The sequence below is a fragment of the Cupressus sempervirens genome, chromosome 1 (genome assembly GCF_028749045.1).
Source record: "Cupressus sempervirens isolate cs-2001-9-10 chromosome 1, ASM2874904v1, whole genome shotgun sequence".
Classification (NCBI taxonomy): domain Eukaryota; kingdom Viridiplantae; phylum Streptophyta; class Pinopsida; order Cupressales; family Cupressaceae; genus Cupressus; species Cupressus sempervirens.
The window spans coordinates 677,456,340-677,477,150 of NC_143118.1; the positions used below are offsets into that span (position 1 = coordinate 677,456,340).

General features: G+C 34.1%; 1 pseudogene; it reads left to right on the top strand.

The window, feature by feature from the left end:
• The first annotated feature begins 1,627 nt into the window (after positions 1-1,627).
• Positions 1,628-13,941, top strand: LOC149579699 (scopoletin glucosyltransferase-like; annotated as a pseudogene).
• Positions 13,942-20,811: the final 6,870 nt, after the last annotated feature.

Genomic DNA, 20,811 nt, shown 5'->3' on the forward strand with positions numbered 1-20,811 from the left:
AGCTACCAAAGAAAATAATTCAAACATTTGGCTCTCTAGCACACAAGAAGGAAGCCAAGAGATTGGAACCAAATGACTTAGCACAAATGGCACCGATAGTGGGGAAGAATCAGAAACCAAATCAGTAAACACGGTAACTAAAAAAACAAATCGAAATCAAAGAGCAGGAAAATAGAAAAGGTTCACATAAACTAAAATTTCAGATAGAGGTTTCTTAAGGACTGAATATAACATAGCAGTAAATAGTAGTAAGTCGCAGTGACCACGAAGTTTTAAAAACCAAAATCAGAGACATAAATCCCCATTTAGAAAATTTCAAGGACGTTAGTAGCTTGGTTTATTAGCTGCTAAAATGTGTCTTCATCTTTATTTCTCTTGTAAATAGTGTTGTTCTTCGGCGGCAAATGCGATGACTCATTTATTTTGGTCAAGGCAGAAATCTAAGAATATTCGAACAAGGGTTCATTTGGCAAACATATGTAGGCAGATTAATCACAAGCAAAAATGCTCCATTATTATATAGAAAAGACTTTTTCCAGACAAATGCCCGATAGTTGAAAATCATTAACCCAACTAAAACCCTAATCATTTCAGCTCAGAAAGTAATCAATATTTAGCTTTCAAAACTAGAACAAAGGTCAAACATGGAAATGAGAGCAATGGTTTCATCAATTTGTAAATTGTGTAAAAAAGAGCTGGCCAAATCTTACAAAGAAGCATAGCAAATGCCCCCAGCGCTAAATAGATCACCATGCTCACTAACAATTGTTGGAAAACCAGTCAATAAGAGCAATACCTGAAAAAACAAATTCAATTCAGCCACACAAGACCTGCTGCGAAATCCTCGAAGATGATGAAAACCAAAGGCCCAACTTAGATTGCAGCAAAACAATAATCTTGCTTACATGAAACAAGGTAAAGCTTGGGCTGAATTTAATGAACCCATTTATGCATGATTTGAAGGAAGCCAGGCTGACGATTTAATGCACCATTTAACTGTCATTATGAAAATAGTAAATGTTGAAACGTGTAAACCTGTCCTTAAAACCTCGACAATTGTTTTGCACAGCGACTGCTCCTTTTTAAATTTTTAATATAGAAAAATTAATTAAACGACTAGAAAAATTTGACTGACCAATAGAAAAAATCATATATACATCAAAATTGTACATATGAAATATTAGAGACCATAGGATATGTGATTTTTTTCTAAAATTTGCATCCACTATTAATGTCTATATTTCATGTGAAAACATTAGTCTCTGCCTTTTTAAAGGCAGGGACTAACAAAAACAATTATTTCAGACATTAGTTTTTCCAAATTACAGACTTGCTTGCCACTTTCAGGGATTAAGCACATCAGAGCCATGCAATACGGACTGTCTAAAACTTAAAACTCTGACATAAAACCAAGCAATCAACGTCAATTTTTTTTTTTGTATCTACGTACTAACAACAGCTTGGTCATGCGTGACGGAAGGAGAAGAAAAAATCCTCACGAGAGTTGCCCGAAGCTCATCTTCGAGTCTCACCACAAAACTCATTCCAATTATTTTATCGAATAATCCGCTTTTTTAATAAGGAGGACGACGACTTCATTTCAAGAGCTTTATGTGTGTTGGCGAAGATGAGCGATTTGAAGAAGCCTCATGTTGTGGCGCTGCCATTTCCAGCGCTTGGTCGGCATTGGCTAAATAGCCACGAAATTGCACCGGCTAATCAGCCAGTGCCGTTACTGTCTCCATCTCCGTCTGGCAAGTTTGAAATTATGGTGCCCGTGCATGTGCTGATTCCTTCCCTGTCTGCATTGTCAAATGACCCGTGTTGTCAGTGTCCTTGCTTGGAAGACACGCTGAGCATCATCTGCCAGTGCTGCCAAATTTGGATTATGCAACAATAAATCTTTGGCCACATTGCATTCCATTTTAATCATTTAAATTAATCAAACTTTTTAAAATAATGTTATTATTATCACGTATTGGCTTAGGTTGTATTTAAATAGTGCTTATTTTAAGGTGTTTGATAAAATTAAATAAATGTTTAATTTTTTAATGTATATTAATTAAATATATTTAAATGAAAGTACAAAATAGATTTATGTAGATCAAAAGATTACGTTAATTTGGTATTTTAATTTTAGAATGATTTTATATTGTTTTAATTCATTTTTCCATCTCTACTCCAAATTTAATTACATTCTTTTTTTTTTAATAAATCAAAGATAAAAATCATTTTGGATTATATAGCACATTATATAAATTTAATAGATTAAATTATAAGTTCAAAAATAAAGAGTGCAGATAATTGGCAACATAGAATAAATAAATATTAAAATCAGTCATTTTTATTTTTATTTCAAAAAAAATAATTTTACTTAATCAACAAAACACAATAATAACATTAAATAAATACTTCCATTTACTTGTTTACAAAAGCATAGTTCCACCTTTAAAAGGTAATAAACACTATAATTTCTATATATATATATATATATATATATAACTCTCACAGACAATCAAATCTTGCATACAAATTCTACTCCCACACAATTATGTTATGAACCAAGTTGTCACTAAAATAAGACATCACAAAAGTAAGATTTGTATACCAATACAATGTTATCCTACTAACTTTGTCTTTGGAAGTGAATCTACAACATCATCCAAAGATTTACCAAGCGTCAATTATTACCATATACTCTTGTTCGTTAATAGTTTTTTCCTCCTTCTAACTTGGCTTTATCTTGACTCTAGATGCCTAGAATATGAGGAAACAAAAGGATGTCACCAACAAATGGGTCAGTGTATGTGTTATATCACTATCCTCTAAATTATATGGTACTACTCTCTTATATGCAGGATATTCTTGGAATGATGTTTTTATGTGATCAAAAGGGTGACTATGGGTATGCTCTTAACCTGAGAGTAGAAGAGGCTAACCAAATTAATGATAGACATAAGAAACCTAGGTGAGGTTCTAGGTCTAATACTAACTCTACTCCTAAATGCATCTAAAACTATAGGATGCAAGGAGATGCAATGGAAGAAGAACATCCATGGCCCTAAGTGGCTCTCTGACCAGTCAAGGTTACCTAGTGGAAAACTCCCAGCACATTTCAACCCTAACTTCACATCACAAATACAGGATGTTATGTAGCTCTAGAAAAGAGTAGAAATACCTATGAAAGATAGCACTCTGACTACCCATGCTACTAACACTTCACTAACACTCTGATTAGCCAAAATACTAATAGGTTTGCAAGTACTTGTCCTATAGTTGCAAAAAGACTAATCTGTGTGCATGTTAGCTTAGCTAAAGGAGACAATGAAAGAAACCTAGGCATGCTAGCTCTAAGTGGAATTATAATATCACATTACCTAGTTACAAACATCAATCTAATCCTTCATTCCATACACCTCTCGATTCTCACTTAATAATCTCTACTACAAGAGGAGAAAATGCATGAAACTTGTCGATCCCTTCTAGGTGAACCCACAATAATGGGTACCACTTTTGTGGCACAAAGGAAATCATGAAATGATGCAGAATTCCCATATTCAATTTTACGTATGATCGCGTGAACCTATTAACGATATTCATGCGAACCTAAAAGAATTGTATGTTCATTGAACATATTAAGTTTAAATAAGGGATGTTCGTGCGAACATCCCTTATTAATATGTTCGTGTGAATGCATTTTTATGATGATTTTGATGTGAAAACCCTAGAATATTTAGGCTTGCATGTAACAATTATTTCACAACCTAAGTATTAGGTAACAATTATTCTTATCCCACTTTTGAGGAGTCTTTAATCCACTACACGTACCCTATGCAAATCTCTAACATAAAATCCTTCTCTTATATTATTCAACATATAAAACTTGATTTGATCTACTTCTTTCTACATATCATGCCAACTGAAGGTTGCCTAGATCTAATTAGAGGGATTACAAGTACATGATCTAATTATATAAGTATCAATCACATGATATAAAGTGTATATACATATTAACCTACATATATGCTCTTGTTATAACATTCATATAGAAAATCACATCTAAAATATGCTTATAATACATGGCATTTGTTATATACTTTAAATATATTAATTTCCCAATAATATTTCAAAATATTAAATTTAAAATGTGAGAATATAAATTTTATGTTCAAGTTTTTAAGATAACATTTCAACTTTTCTGCAAAATTATATTTTCGTAGGACACATAGAATGTATAGAAATGGACTTTCAATTAGCATCATCACTTAAATGTACAATTGGAGTAACTTACAAGATCAACTCAGAAGATGTGATAGTTTGTTCAATACTCTCTCACATAATTTAGGGGAATTGAATCTGGGTTCTGTTGTTCATATCAAATATAGATTTCTCATTGTACCCAAACATGCACTTGTTGACATAAAGAGGAATTGAATCTAGGTTGTCTTTGATATCACGTATAGATTTCTTACTATACCAAAACCTTAGATATATCATATAGATTTGTGATTATACCATAAGTATAATTAATAAACTTTCAAATCTATATCATCACTTAGACCCATAATGATGATTAGTCCATGCCATCAAGTTCCAAATAAGTAAGGGTTCATTCAACCGTCTATACCATGTTCCAAGGCTTCTATTTTGGTAGGGTCTAGGATGAAAACATGTGTTATGCTAGTTGCATTTTCTTGAAAGCTTCTAAAGACTTTTCAACAAACACAAAATCTTTACTGTCCATGTGAGTACATTTCTTTGAACAATTTTGTCAAATAGTTCATATGTCTTACTCTTTGCTTTCACATTTAGGAGCACTCAAAAATTTTGTGCCTATATTTATCTTTCTTATTCAATTTTTCATAGAGAAAGTATTAGATTTGTAGATGGGCATAAGCCTTATTAGAGGGAGAGGAGATGAGGGGAGTGAGAAAAGAGTTCACAGATGGAAGAATAGGCAGACAAGTGGGAAGGGGAAGAAATGATTTTAAATAAAAGGCTGTGAGACAACATTTCAAAATTGGAATAAATATTCTTCCAATAATTCACCTATATAATTTAGTGAATGAACAACTCTATCGTGTAGTCTTCATCAAAAAAAAAATTTATTGTCATTACTAAGTTGATTGCTAAGAGAATTAAAAAGTGGCTCCCCATTATCATCTCAGAGGAACAAGGTGGTTTTTTTGTTGGAAGACAAATTTTGGATGGGGTGGTTATTGCTACTGAGGCTATTCACTCTATGGCTAGTTCAAGGAAGCGAACAATGTTTATCAAGTTGGATATGGCTAAGCCCTATGATAGAGTTAAATGGATTTTCTTGATGAATATTCTTCTTACCTTTGGCTTTAGCTATGACTAAGTGACTTGGAATGTGAGTTGTGTTACTTTTGCCTCTTTTTCAGTTCTTCATGGTCAACCTTCTTAACTATTTGATGCCTCTAGAGGTCTCCACTTGGGTGATCCTCTCTCTCCCTATCTTTTCATCATCATGGTTGAGGGCTTGGGTAGATTCATTAAGTATTAGGTGTCCTAGAATTCTATTCAAGGGTGGTGGTGGGGTAATGGTTTACCTACTCTTTCTCACCTTCAATTTGTTGATGATTCTGCTCTTGCGGGTCTTGCTAGGATCAAGGAAGTTGAAGCCTTTCGACATACTCTGGATATTTATTTGGCAGCTTCAAGTCAAAAAGTTAATGAGCACAAATCTTCCATTTACTTTTTTAACACTCCTGATTCTATTAAGTAAAGGATTGTTGATATCCTACGATTTTAGATTGGGTTTCTTCCTTTGACTTATCTTGGCATCCCTATTGTTGTTTCTAATGGTTCTTTCCGGGGGAATCCAGGCCCTTGGGAATCTTCCTATTATTTTTGTTTCTATGGGTTCTTCCTATTAACACGAATGGTTCTTCCCGAGGGAATCCAGGCCCTTCTAGTATTGGGGGAGTGGCTTGTTACATTTTTGCTAAAGTTAAATTCTTTTTCTCAGTGCATAAGGGTGACTACACTAACAATCTCATGGACGCTTAGGCCATTTTATATGCTATGGAATAGTGTTGTTTGCAGAGATGGCCCAAGATTATCTGTGAATCTAACTCCTAAGTGGTGGTGAATTTGCTTTCCTCACAGGAGCTTAAGGATATTAGTTGGCAGCTGGCCACTATTGCTAATCAGACTCTTCTCTTTTGTACGTCTCTTAAGTTCATTAGGTTTACTTACATTCCTCGTAAATGGAACAGAATATTGGTTCATTTGATTATCTTTGATTATCAATAGAACTTTTCCAAAGATAATCAAAAAGCTTTTTCCAAGCAGGAGCATCTAGATCAGCATACCAAGTATTATTAATATGACTGATAATCTCTTCACTATGATTGATAACAGTGTAAATATTCTTAGTTTTGAGCTTGGAGAAAATAATTCCACCAGGCCATTTAATTTTCAGATAGCTATTAGAGTCAACATGATATAAAGTAGGGATATCCTTACTAGCGTTGGCTATCATATTATATGTCTTCTTGTGAGAGTCAGAAAGACTATATTTATTCTTCAACTCATCCCGCTACCCATTTTTAAAAAAAATTACATTTGAAATTAAAATTATAAATTACAATTACACTAAATCAAGGGCACTTGTTTATTATGTACTAACAACAAAAAATGAAATATAATATTTTATAAAGTGTTATATTATAATTATAATTATATTTTAATTTTAATATTATAATAATAACATTTGGTTATCATCTACAGAATTCCTCTCAATGCTACAAAAAGAAGATTACAAAAGAAGGTGACAACTTGGTTCATAACATAATTGTGTGGGAGTAGAATTTGTATGCAAGGTTTGATTGTGTGTGAGAGTTACATATATATAGAAAAATTATAGTGTTTATTACCTTTTAAAGGTGGAACTATGCTTTTGTAAACAAGTAAATGGAAGTATTTATTTAATGTTATTATTTTGTTTTGTTGATTAAGTAAAATTAATTTTTTTGAAATAAAAATAAAAATGATTGATTTTAAAATTTATTTATTCTATGTTGCCAATTATCTACACTCTTTATTTTTGAACTTATAATGCAATCTATTAAATTTATATAATGTGCTATATAATCCAAAATGATGTTTATCTTTGATTTATTAAAAAAAAAGAATGTAATTAAATTTGAAGTAGAGATGGAAAAATGAATTAAAACAATATAAAATCATTCTAAAATTAAAATACCAAATTAACATAATCTTTTGATCTACATAAATCTATTTTGTACTTTCATTTAAATATATTTAATTAATATACATTAAAAAAATTAAACATCTATTTAATTTTATCAATGATTAAAATGGAATGCAATGTGGCCAAAGATTTATTGTTGCATAATCCAAATTTGGCGGCACTGGCAGATGATGCTCAGCGTGTCTTCCAAGCAAGGACACTGACAACACGGGTCGTCTGACAATGCGGACAGGGAAGGAATCAGCACATGCACGGGCACCATAATTTCAAACTTGCCAGACGGAGACGGAGACAGTAACGGCACTGGCTGATTAGCCGATGCAATTTCGTGGCTATTTAGCCAGTGCCCGCTTGGTTAGTCCATCCCTTTTCTCGATCTCGTAAAGCTCCTCGCTTCTAACGGCGTTGCCGTGAGTTATGTCACAACGCCTGCTAACGTCTCTCTGCTCCAGGAACATCTTCAGCAAGCTGTTAAAGATGATCTCGACATCCGTCCAGTCGCCCTTCCCACGCCTGCCGTTGAAAATTTACGTGGACGAGAGAGGATGGATCTCGTTCCCTTCGAGTCGAGAGGTCTCATCTTCCAAATGGTCCAAAAACTTCAATACCCTTTCGACAACTGGATGGAGGAGCAATTCCACAAACACACAGCGACACCTACCGTGTGTATTGTCTACGACAGATTTATGGGGTGGGCTATGGACACGGCGCAAAAATATAACGTTGCCAGTGTTCTGTTCAATACATGCGGCGTCTTTGCGACGACGCTGATGCATTCCTTTGCTTGTTCGATATTGCAAAACATGGTGGAGAAAGATGAGGACGGCAGTCTTGTCGTGACCTTGAATCTGCCACGTCCTCTCAGATTGTCCAAGTATGAGGTGTCCCCTCTTTTCGTCAATTCAGACCTTTCAAACCCCATTCAGCGTGCTTTTTATAAGCATATGCAGGTGATTGGAAAAGGGTCGGGAATACTGATCAATACGTTCCACGATCTCGAGCCTTCCTCTGTCCAGCACTTGAAATCTTTGATTGCTAAACCAGTTTGGACCATAGGCCCTGTGCACCCACAAAATTTATCCAGTGGAGCAAGAAATGTTAACATGGTTCGAGGGAAAATGGTGGACATTGATGAAGAAAAGCTGGTTTGCTGGCTGGATTCGAAAAGCCCTCGTTCTGTTGTGTATGTTTCGTTCGGAAGTCAGACCGTTTTGTAGAAGAGCAAACGCATGCCTGAAGATTGATGCTGAGATCTTCACTTCAAACTCCAGCTCCACCGTTCCATTTCCACCGTTCTATAAATAATTTTTAGAATAGTTCTGTTTAGGAGTAGTTTAAACAAGAAGCATGATGTACATATGGCATGCATTAGATGATATTTTTGGATGCATTTTAGTTTAGTCTTAGTTACTCCTTCTCCCATCCTTAATCATAGGCATGGAATAATGCTAAAACTACTGTTAGAACTCCTGATCTATATTTTGATCTATGTGTTAGGGATTAGTTTTAACAATTTTTATTTGAATAAATGTATTTGGCTGAACAGCAATTTGTTGGTGGAATAATATATCAGTTTTTTTCTCTGCAGTAAAACAGAGCCTCCCCTGTTTTGAATATTATCATTTTTTTTGTGTTGCTGCTGTTGTTTGAATCCTACATTTGGTATCAGAGCTGAAGGTGTTTGGAAGACAGCAGCATGGCAAACAATTTGCAAATCCCAAAGTTTGATGGAGTTGATTATCAATATTGGTCAATCAAGATGAAGACTTTTTTGATTGGGAAAGATTTTTGGGAGATCGTTGAATCCGGATATGAAGAGACTGCAGATTGGAATACTCTCCAACCTAATGACAGGAGATTGAAGAAAGAAGCTGAGAAGAAAAATGCAATGGCATTGTTTCACATTCAGATGGCTCTTGATAAGAGCTTGTTTCCTCGAATTGCTGATGCACAGACAGCAAAAGAGGCCTGGAAGACTCTAAAAGATGCTTACCATGGCAATGATCAGATCAACGTTGTGAAGCTACAAACCTTGAAAAGAGAATATGAGAACTTGAAGATGAAGGAGACAGAGAGTGTGGGAGATTTCTGTGTGAGAGTGAAAGATGTGACTCATAAAATGGCCACTTTGGGTGAATCTATTGCTCAAGAGAAAATAATACAAAAGGTATTGAGATCTCTAACCCCAAGATGGAATATTGTAGTAATTGCCATAGAAGAAAGCAAAAATTTAGCTACCATGGAGTATGATGAATTGGTTGGATCTCTTATATCACATGAGGATAGAATAAGGGACACATCTATCAGTGTTAATGAGAAGGCTTTTGCTTCCCAATTGCAAATTTCAAAGAACGATGGTGCTAGCAGCAGTAGTAACAACAACAAAGGCTTGGGAAGGGGCCAAAATCAGATTTTTTCAAGAGGATCTAGAGGAAGAGGAGGTGCTCAAGGAGGAAGAGGTAGAGGCAAATTTGATAAAAGGAACATCCAATGCTATCATTGCAATAAGTATGGACATTTTGAGAGAGAGTGTAGACTGAAATCAGGTAACTATAGTGCAAATTATGCCCAACAAGATGAGGATCCTTCCTTGAGTAATTTATTTTTGTGTTATGGGAAAGGTGAAAGTAATGTGAATGATGTTTGGTATTTGGATTCTGGATGTTCTAACCATATGTTTGGTAACAGAGAAATATTTTCAAAGCTTGATGATAGTTACAGATCCAATATTACCCTTGGTAATAACAATACTGTGGATGTTGCGGCCAAAGGAGCCATGGATGTTCAGACAAAGGAAGGTATGAAAAGTGTTCAAGATATTTATTATACTCCCAAGTTAAAGCATAATTTATTGAGTGTTGGACAACTATGTGAGAAGAATTATAGAGTGGTATTTGAGAACATGCACTGTACTATCTATGATAAGAATAAAAAAAATAAAGTGATTACAGTTGTTCCTATGACAAAGAATAGGATGTTTCCTTTGAAGTTTGGTCAAAATGATAATCAGCTTGTCAATATGGCTTATGAGGATAAAAGTTGGTTGTGGCATCTCAGGTATGGCCATTTGAATTTCAATAGTTTGAAGAATCTAACATCAAACGCATTAGTTCTTGGATTGCCTAAGGTTGAAGAGCATAAACAGATTTGTGAAGGGTGTACAAAAGGGAAACATTCAAGGGAATCATTTCCAAAAGGCAATGCATGGCGGGCCCAATACCCACTTCAACTTATTCATTCAGATATTTGTGGTCCAATGCAAACACAAAGTTTGGGTAAGTCATCATATTTCATTACTTTTATTGATGATTACTCATGCATGTGTTGGGTATATTTTTTGAAGACTAAAGATGAAGCCTTTGATACATTCAAGAAGTTTAAAGCTCGTGTAGAGAATGAGAAAGGAAACATAATAAGATGTTTGAGAACAGATCGAGGAGGAGAATTTTGCTCAAACAATTTTCAGAATTTTTGTGAGATGAATGGCATCAATAGACAACTGACAACTGCATACACACCCCAACAGAATGGAGTGGCTGAAAGGAAGAATCGTACTATGGTAGAAATGGCAAGGAGCATGTTACAAACCAAGGGTTTGAACAATTCTTATTAGGCTGATTCAGTTGCTACAGCCATATATATTCTCAACAGGAGTCCTACAAGTGCCCTACACAAGATGACTCCATATGAAGCATGGTATGAGAAAAAGCCTAATGTAAATCATTTTAAAGTTTTTGGTTGTTTGGCTTATGTTCACATCCCTGATCAGAATAGGCAAAAGCTAGATGCTAAAAGTGAATCGTGTATTTTTGTGGGCTATAGTGAAGAAAGAAAAGCTTGTAGATTATTCAATCCTATTACTAATAAGATTATTGTTTCAAGAGATGTGATTTTTGATGAAGGGGGAGCTTATGGTCATCAAAAACATGTTGGAAAGCCAAAATCAGTTTTGGATGATGTTGATATTGTTGATAATGATAATGAGCAGCCAGCTAATGGTTCTATTTCAAGATCACCAAGCCCACCAAGAAACCCCTCACCAATACCAAGAGCAAGTCCATCCTCTAGTCCTCCAAGGAAGGTAAGAAGATTGAGTGATATTCATGAGAGGTGTCAAAATCAAGCACATGAAGAAGATCCAATAGGTGAGACAGTAAATTTTGCATTACTTGCTAAAGCTGATTTTGAGCCATCATGTTTTGAAGATGCATGTGCTAATGAGGTTTGGATGCAAGCAATGAATGAAGAGATGGATTCCATTGATAGGAATGAAACATGGGAGCTTGTAGATCTTCCACATAAGAAGAAGAATATTGACACAAAATGGGTCTATAAGACCAAGTATAATAGTGATGGGAGTGTTGAAAGACACAAGGCAAGATTGGTTGCTAAAGGTTTCACTCAAAGGTATGGCATTGATTATGAAGAAACTTTTGCACCAGTAGCAAGACAAGAAACTATTAGGATGCTAATCTCTCTTGCAGCTCAAAAGGAATGGAGTATTCATCACATGGATGTGAAAAGTGATTTCTTGAATGGGTACTTAGAAGAAGAGGTATATGTGGGACAGCCACAAGGTTTTGAGATTCAAGGCAAAGAAGATTATGTCTACAAGTTGAAGAAGGCTTTGTATGGCCTCAAGCAAGCACCACGTGCATGGTATGCAAGAATTGATGGATATTTTCAGCAGAATGGCTTTCAAAGAAGTAAGAGTGAACCTACCCTTTACTACAAACAAGAAGGTAATGATATTCTCATTGTGAGTTTGTATGTTGATGATTTGTTATATATGGGTAGTAGTTCAAAGATGAAAGATGAATTTAAAGTTGCTATGATGAATGAGTTTGAGATGAAAGATTTAGGTCTCATGAAGTACTTTCTTGGCATGGAGGTTTATCAAGGTAAAGATGAAATTTTTATTTGTCAAGAAAAGTATGCAAAAGATATGTTGAAAAAATTTGATATGGCTGATTGTAAACCTCTTTCCACTCCAATTGCTCATGGAGTTACATTATGTAGAGATGATGGTGCTAAAATTGTTGATGAAACATTATATAGGAGCATTGTGGGGAGTTTGATGTTTTTAACTCACACAAGGCCTGATATTGCTTATTCAGTTTCATTGGTTTCAAGGTATATGACAAATCCATCAGAGGAACATATGAAGGCAGCCAAGAGAATTTTGAAGTATGTGAAAAGCACGATAGATTTTGGCATTCACTATTCTTCTAATAAGTTTGAGCTTGTTGGCTTTAGTGATTCAGATTGGGGAGGTTGTTTGGATGACCGAAAATCTACATCTAGTAATTGTTTTTCTTTGGGTTATGGTTTAATTACATGGAGTTCAAAGAAGCAAAGTATGGTTTCTCTCTCTTCTACAGAAGCGGAATATGTTGCGGTAACTTCAGCTGGCACACAAGCTTTATGGCTTAGAAAGCTTCTTGAAGAAATTGGAGAGATACAGGTTCAACCTACTGTGATTTTTTGTGACAACATAAGTGCCATTAAATTGGCCAAGAATCCAGTTCATCACAGCAGAACCAAACACTTTGATCTTAAACAACATTTTATCAGAGATTTGGTACAAAATAAAGCGGTTGAGTTGAAGTACATTAGCACAAACGAGCAAATTGCAAACATATTCACAAAGGTAGTTACAAAAGATCAGTTTTTGGTACTCAAAGATCAGATTGTGAGTCCTCTCAGCATCAAGGGGGAGTATGAAGATTGATGCTGAGATCTTCACTTCAAACTCCAGCTCCACCGCTCCATTTCCAGGAGTAGTTTAAACAAGAAGCATGATGTACATATGGCATGCATTAGATGATATTTTTGGATGCATTTTAGTTTAGTCTTAGTTACTTCTTCTCCCATCCTTAATCATAGGCATGGAATAATGCTAAAACTACTGTTAGAACTCCTGATCTATATTTTGATCTATGTGTTAAGGATTAGTTTTAACAATTTTTATTTGAATAAATGTATTTGGCTGAACAACAATTTGTTGGTGGAATAATATATCAGTTTTTTTCTCTACAGTAAAACAGAGCCTCCCTTGTTTTGAATATTATCATTTTTTTTTGTGTTGTTGCTGTTGTTTGAATCCTACAATACCTTGGCCAGAGGTCTGGAAGCCAGCGGACAACCATTTGTATGGGCTATCAAAATGTATCCAAATATTGAACCAGCATCCTTAGATTAGCACATATTTGACAGAAGGCTTAATGGAGCGAACGAAAGAAAAAGGGTTTATAGTATGCGGTTGGGCGCCTCAACTTGTAATTCTTTCTCATCCCTCGGTAGGTGCCTTCATAAGTCACTGCAGATTGAACTCTGCGCTGGAGAGCATTTCTCTTGGTGTTCTGATTCTCACATGGCCCATGTTTGGAGATCAGCACTTCAATTCTAAGCTTTTTGCTGAACTGGGCGTATTAATCCAATTGTGTGAGCAATTAGATGGGATTCCAGAGGAGAAAAGAATAAAGGAAGGTGTGAGAATGGTTCTGGTTGGAGAGAAAGGAGAAGAGATGAGAGAGCGTGCAGAGAAATTGAAGGAGATGGCTGCAAATGTAATCAAGGAGAAAGGATCTTCAGCCGCAGATTTGACAGCTTTTGTAAATCACGTATATAAGTTAAATTCCACATCGACCATGCACAAGAAAGAGGTGGAACCGAGTCTCATAAATCCAAGTGCTGGATAAGGTTTTATCGCTGAATATTGCTTCTCCACTATAATCCCTTTCCCTCTATGTTTAGTTTTCCAATGACTTTAATCCGACTTCAAGAATTCTCATTTAGTACTAATTCTCAAATTTTTAATCTTTATTAATGTTTTCACTAGTTTCTTTTAATTAATTTTTATAATTAAAAATTTGTAAAATTCTAAGGTGTGAATCTTTTTATTTTCAAAAATAAGTTTTTTTGTTTTTTTTTTCTGTTGATAGGTAATTGGTCGACTATTTATTATTCATTTATTATTATTGTTAAGTTTAATTATTATTGTTATGTGTTAATTTTGAATAGAATTGAATGCAAAACTTGTTGGTGGAGTAATTTCTCCACCTACCCACCGTCAACAGCTATAGGGAAACAGACCACACATTTTCTATGTGCAGCCGTCCAAGCACTGGCCAATACACCAACTTCATTGTCCAACATTAATTATATTGCCAAATCTTTTCTACAGCATTAAATATGCATTTGCTTATAAATATAATGGATTGGGATTGTGATCAACAGGGCCCATTTTGGGTTTCTCATTGTGGATCATGAGTGGATAGAATGCTATAGCATTCTAATGACTTGTAATAGATTTTAGTTATGTATGAAGTGCTGTAGCACATTGTGATAAGTCTTTTTATTTTACATATTGAACTGAATCCTTATCTTTTAGTTGGTGTTTGTCTTTGATCCACTCCATCCACCTCCTTCAAGTGGTATCAGAGATTGATGAAGAGTGTTGTGGCATCATAGTCCAATAGGCAATGGTATTTTAAGTTATCTTTTGCAAGAATAAAGAGAAGAACAAATCAAGAGACTACTATGAGAAACAAAGAAGCCATGAAAAGAAGAAAGCCAAAGTTCAAGTGTGTTTGAGTTAGTGCTATGTGACACTATCATTCAGATATTTGGAGCATCTCTCTGCAAGCAGGAGTGCCAAAGAATGCATACACATGGCATGAAAGATATTGATTATGGAATTTTTTAATTATGTCTATGTTTGAAGTATGTGTGTTTTAATTATGTGTTTTGGATGTTATAGAATAGTTATTTAAGTTAGTTGTGGTTGCAATAAGTGAAAGTAGGTTGTATTCATGGTGAGTTGGTTGTCATGATTCAAAGGCCTGTGTGTGTGTCCTAATTGGATAAAAGTGTTGGGATTGGAAGTGAGAATTTGTTTGTCTAATTGTGAAGGATATGATGTTCTTGATAGTGGTCATGTAATAGGAGTTGGTTGCATTGATATCTCCCAATCAAGTGATGGAGATTGAATGAGAATTGTTTGTTAATGAGCTATTGTAAGGGGTGCATTATCAGTTGTATCTAACACCCTAAAAGTTTTTGGTTTGACATATTGATGAACCATGTATGTGAAAAAGATTTCTATAGAATTGATGAGTACGGCGACTAGGTATCCATGTATCTCGGTAGATGGATTTCTTTTTATATGGACTCAATAATTAATTTGATGCAAGTCAAGAAGGAGAAAAGCCGAAGTGATGATAGTTTTCCCATCATGTGAGTTAGTGGTAATCTAAAACCATTTGTAATGTTTGATGGTCTATTGTAACCACTATTATGTGAGGTTCATGGTTAGTGAAAACCATTCAAATGTAAAGTTTTTTGTCAGCTAGAAACCATTTGTATTCTATTTGTTAGGGTTAAGCTGTAAAACCCAAAGTAATTATGACAAGGGAAAACAATATGAATGTAGTAGCATTAGTGGAAGAAATTAAGGGAGAGTGTTGGCAGAGTAATTTCTCCACCTACCCACTGTCAAAAGCTGCAAATAAATAGACCACACATTTTGCATGTGTAGCCATCCAAGCACCAACCAATACAACACCTTCACCTTCCAACATTAATTATATTGCCAAATCTTTTCTACAACATTAAATATGTATTTGCTTATAAATATAATGGATTGGACTTGTGATCAGTAGAGCCCATTTTGGGTTTCTCATTGCAGATCATGAGTGGATAGAATGTTATAGCATTCTAATGACTTGTAATAGATTTTAGTTATGTATGAAGTGTTGTAGCACATTGTCATAAGTCTTTGTATTTTACATATTTAACTGAATGCTTATCTTTTAGTTGGTGTTTGTCTTTGATCCACTCCATCCAGCTCCTTTAAAACCTCCCTAATAAGAAGCTCACAATTTATCAATGCATCATAGGCTCTTGCCTATATTTTTAAAATAATTTTATATAATAATTTTTGTGTTTATTATTGATTAAAATTAGTTTTATCAAGATTTAATTATTTTTTCAAATCATAAAAAGTGTACAAATAATTTTCAAAAATAACTCCACTTCCTCTTGGTTCATTGAATCTTGGTGGACCTCTAATAATTCTATTCCCATCTTAGTACAAGATTCACCCTCTACTTTTGTTGTATCACCTTGTCCCAAGACCTAGTTCTACTATCTCAAGCACCCCTTCACCCCAAGGTCTCCTTCCCTGAATCACCAGCCTAATTCTTCTATTGGTCTTCATGGGGAGGATCTTGTTGGTAAAGGGGAAGAGCTACATATCTACCACAATAAACTTAAAGGAATCACCATGTGGTTGTTGTGCTAGCTCCAAATTGTGAGATGAAAAATCAATAAATTAGAGGTGTTTATCGAAGCTAAAAGAAGAGTTGAGGACAAGACCATGGGAAAGGATGATGATATGTTGTGGCAAGGATATTGGATAAAAAATAAATAATTGGGAGTTCCTAGAGGAATAAATTGTAGAGCTTAAAAGTCAAGTATCCTCAAAGGAGAGGAACATTGAAATAGTTAATGTCATCACCTCTATTAAGGAGTCTCTAACCTAACTAGGTAAGAAAACATTGGAGTTGGCAAGAAAGAGTAAGTAGATGCAAGAGAATATAAAATATGCCATTAGTGGTATTCAGGTTAAGTTAGAGGAGAGGAGGATGAAAATAAAGAGAAGGGAGGACCGTGTCTAGATGGCACCAAGAGAGGGTAGGCAAGTGATGATGTGGTGTCCTCTAGACCTATGAAGAGTGCTTCCTTCTTGGAGAAATTCAAGGAATTAAGTAAATAATTTTTGTTCATCTAGATTTTTTGGGTTATTCATTGTTTAGGTGTTGTGGTAGTGGTTGTTGATGTTGCTCATGGTTGCTATCAGTTTATGGTTAGATTTTGTTAGTTTCTTGTTTTTCATGTTTTTTGTAGTTGATGTTAGCTACTAGAATTCACTTCTTATGAATTTAATTTCTTATGTCCATTGGACTTGATATTATTTTTATGTTAAGGGTTTGAGCTCTCTCCCAATTTACGTAATTAGAAAAAACTAAATTATAAAAATAATTTTAAAATTAGGTTGTGTTATTGTAGTTGGAGTTCTGCCTATTGCAAATAAGTGGATTGTAATCATTCAAGTGCAATTCCTTTGGAGTTTTCTCAGTTTAAACATTCATAGATAGTTTATTTTTACTGCAACATGTTGGGAGTAACTATTCCTGAATTTTTTGACAATTTGACAAACTTTGCAAATCTTAGATTAAACAACAATCCTTTTGATGAATATATTGGAAATTTTCTTGAACTATAATAGATATAGATGAGAAAATGTAATGTATAAGGAGATATCCCAAGCTCCATTAGTGGATAAGAAGAGTTGGATGAACAGAGCTTTAACATTTGATGTTTCTCACAATAACCTAAATGGGTCTTGGGTTGGAGGTAACACCCAATTTTTCACTTTTGATTAACCAACAATCAATTAAACTGATACAAGCTTAACCCATGTTTCCTATTTGAATTTCATATGCCATCACTTAAACCCATAGTTTTATAGAGGAAAAAGATGTTAAATAAATAGTGCATAGTAATAAAAGGATGGAGATTTCTTCAACCTTATAGTTTGATTTCTGCTAGGTGATGGGATAACTCTCTTATCCTTTCCATGCTAAGTATTGATCTTTTCATGTATCAATAAATTTTTCTTCTTCATAGTGCATATATTGCAATGAGAGTATAAGGTCAAGAAATATCCATCCTTCTATTGGTGTGCCTCCTTCCATCTCTTGTAACTTTTTTGCATAGTCTAGTGCAACATTTAAATTTCTCTTCTCTACATTCTCCAACTAGATACACATAACCCATTTATAATATTTGATAATATTCCTCTCTCATTTATGCTTTGATAGATATCCATACCCTTATTTAGACTCCCCATCATGGCTCCAATGGGGAGGATGCTAGTAAAGGTTGTGGAATTTGAAACAAGTTGATATACTTTAAGTATACTAAAAAAATTAGTACCATCGTCATTGCATAAAATACCAAATAATTTTTAACATATAAAATATGAAAGATAGTCAAAATACCTATGTGAATCATGATCAATGAACAAAGACAATATAGTCTAAAATTGAAAGCTATAAAATGAAGAAAGAAATTATATTTTAACACCCATTATTTAACAAACTATATAGTTAAACTCATTGAGGATGACATTAAAGACCTATTTTTTAATCCTCCCCATGGAGTTTTGGAAATTACTAAAGTTGTTTCCCTGTATTTTCTTAGAATGGATGGATGGACTTTTCACTCCATCAAGATGTTGAGCCTGAAATGTAAATCTTTCCAAAGGAGAATTGATGAGATGCAAATTAGGATAGGGCATAAGGAGAGTGCTAGAGAATGGTAGGATAACCAAGAGATTATACAAGAATTGAAGATATAGATAGATAAAATGGAAAAATTCAATAAGGATGCATTGACTAAATGCTAAATTTTTTTGAACTCTTGAATTGAGTGCTTGCATAGAGTGTTAAGCCATTCAGACCAAGGTAAGGAGGTGAGTTGGTGCTTGACCTAGAGGAGGTTATAAAAGAGTGGAGGTTGGATGTAGAAACAAAATCGTGCCAATACTAAGAAGAAATAGAAGAAGGAGGCCTAGATTGACCAACAAGACATCAAATAGGTCACTGAGAGGATAAAAGCTATTCAACAAGAGTTGAAAGATAAGGTGGAAGCTCTAGCCTAGCATGGTCCACTTCTTTTTTGTCTCTTTTTTGCTTTGTTTGATCTTTCTAGGCTATTAGTTTTGTTTCTTTAGTTGTTAGTTTTTGTGCTTGCTTTAGCTAGGTTGTGTTGGTATTGGTAGTGGGTGTTTCTTCTAGTTAAAACACTATTTTATTTTGAGTCTTAATGTTTTTTATCTTTCTGTAAAATAATTGGGATTTTGTGACCCCTATAAAAAACTTGTTTTAGCCTTAATAAAAAAACAAACTATATAGTTCTATACAAAAAAATTATTTAGTCCATCAGGAACACTGCTAAAGCTTCCAAGCCAATAATCTCCAACTTTTATTCAATTCTATACTCAATTTGAATGCAAACTTATCATCCAAGATTTGAAATAGAACTATTCTTTGTACTAGTGAAGATTCACCAAGATTTTGTGCATTCAAAGAAGAGTTTCCAATATAAATTATAATATATATATTTTCAATCAATTCTTATGAATACTTGTGATATTGATTGATTGTTATACACTTACAAGATTCAACATAGCTAAAGAAGAATATATATATTAGAAGAGCCACACCTTGGTTACCAATGTTAGAAATACAATTGTGAAGCCTTCATATCAAAACTAATACCAATATATTACATTGATCTCAAGATCCAATGAACATAAATAATTATTTTTCTTGTAGATCTTTTGTCCAAAATAAGTTTTAAAAAAATTCTTTATAAGTTCCCTCTTTGTCAATGTGTGATAATATCTTGTCATATCATTTGAATTTCCATTTTTGTTGCTAGCAGACCATAATCAATGCCAAGGATCACATAAATAATTATAAAAATAACTAAGAGCACACAAAAATATTTTAGAGATGCTAGAAAATAATCCAAAATTACTCATCCATAACAACAATTGCAACATCCTACTGTACATGGATTATTTTTGTTGATTGACAAATATTACATACTATCAGACCTCCAATGCCCAAGATTAAAAAGAAAACAAAAAATCCAACATTCATAATTTAGTGGGATTATTGAAATTAAGTGCATAAAAAGTTACAATTAAAAAAATAAAAAAAATTATAAGTTTATGAGATTCAAGACAATTAACACCAGTGAAACATGAGGACTCACACCTACCCCCCCCCCCCACTCAAGCAAAGCCCTCAAATTACTTGCCTTTGCATTGGGTACTTTTCTACCTGAGGACACCCCCCCAACCATTCTACAACCATGCAATTTTTGGGATGGATACTTGAATTTCTATTTGAATTTTAGTTTTTGAAAGTTACTATTGGATATGTATTATGTTACTATGTTAAATTTTCAATGGTTCTAGTTATTGTTGCAATTTTTCTATCTTCAACTATTTCAATATGGTATGTCATACTGAAATATCATTTCATAGCTACCATTTCAAGTTCTACATTTATCTAGTATACAATACCCCTACCCCTTTTTAAAATTAATGGATCTCTAATAGACAAAACTATTACTATGAATATGAGAATAATATAAATCTTATTTGTATCACTATTGTGCAATCTTGTTCTTCAAATATTGATAATCTCTAGGATTGTAAGTGTAGAATCAATTTCTTTATCTTTATTTTTGATGACTTGAGATAGTTACTTGATGTCCTTGTAGATTAGATAGAATGGAGAAGTGTTTATGATAAATTGGGTGCAGATTGTTGAACACAAGATGTCATGAATAAATGTTGTAATGTAACAATCTGGACATTGCATAAATATTATAGAGAAGGGTCATGACCTCCCATAGAGTCATGGCCCTATGTGGCCTTTGGCGACATAGGGTCATGCATCTACAATGGCATGAGCAACCACTGCTTAACA